General features: G+C 36.8%; 1 pseudogene; it reads left to right on the forward strand.

The window, feature by feature from the left end:
• The first annotated feature begins 250 nt into the window (after positions 1-250).
• On the forward strand, positions 251-563 carry LOC141513979 (10 kDa heat shock protein, mitochondrial pseudogene; annotated as a pseudogene).
• The last annotated feature ends 558 nt before the right edge of the window (positions 564-1121 follow it).

The following is a 1121-nucleotide window of genomic DNA, read 5'->3' on the forward strand; positions in this document are numbered from 1 at the left end:
GCTTGTCTCAGGTTCCTCATTTGTAAAATGTACTGGAGACAGAAATGGTAAACATTAGGAAGTGTCAAACACAGTTCAAAATCAATTGTAAAAGTATTATTCTAATTCAATCTTTTATAACACCTGTATGTTCTCCAATCTGACTATGAGTATATTACCTCGTTAAGACTGAATATTTGGACCAGTGCCCAGAAAGGGATGGAGGGAACGGACTGACTAAGAGAGATAGTTGCAAGGCACTGCAGGAGTCATGGCAAAGCAGGTTTTTAGAAAGTTTCTTCCCCTCCTTGACCGAGTTTTGGTGGAAAGGAGTGTTGCTGAGATTGTTATCAAAGGAGGTATCATGCTTCCAGAAAGGTCTCAAGGAAAAGGATTGTAAGCAACAGTAGTGGTTGTTGGATCAGGATCCAAAGGAAAGAGTGGAGAGACTCAGTCACTTAGTATGAAAGTTGGAGACAAATTTCCTCTTCCAGAGTACGGTGGCACCAAGTTATAGAGTTATAGAGGACAAGGGCTATCTCTTATTTAGAGATAGTGACATTCTAGGAAAAGATGTGGACTGAAATCACTAATGAAGTGGTGTCTGAAAGTTGCCCATTCCACTGAAGTTCTGAAATCTTTGTTTCATCATGTAAATAATTTCCACATCTCTTGTTTTATAATAAATGGATATCTTGTATCTCTAAAATCCAATTTCTCTGCATCATTATGAGCACTTCAAAATAAAAAAAAAATGTTTAAATCGAAAAAAATACTGAATATTTGGAATTCTGCCAGAAGTACTGCACTCATCAAAATGCTCCAGTTATACCTACTGCCTATAGAAATAAAAGCTCTATAGTATGACATTCAAGGCTCTTTCTTACAATTCTAATCTATCTTTTGGGACTTATGTTCATTGATGAGCTCACCATATGTTCATAGATTTCATACTTGAAGAGACTATAGATGTCATCAAGCTCTCCCTTTCATTTTAAACATGATGAAAATGCGGTCAAAAGAAGCAACCCAAGATGACACAATTAATAAAATTGTAGAGGCAGAATTTTAAGGCAGATCTTCTTTTTTAGTTTTTGCAAGGCAAATGGTGTTAAGTGGCTTGCCCAAGGCCACACAGCTAG

This window comes from Macrotis lagotis, chromosome 1 (genome assembly GCF_037893015.1).
Source record: "Macrotis lagotis isolate mMagLag1 chromosome 1, bilby.v1.9.chrom.fasta, whole genome shotgun sequence".
NCBI classification, from domain to species: domain Eukaryota; kingdom Metazoa; phylum Chordata; class Mammalia; order Peramelemorphia; family Peramelidae; genus Macrotis; species Macrotis lagotis.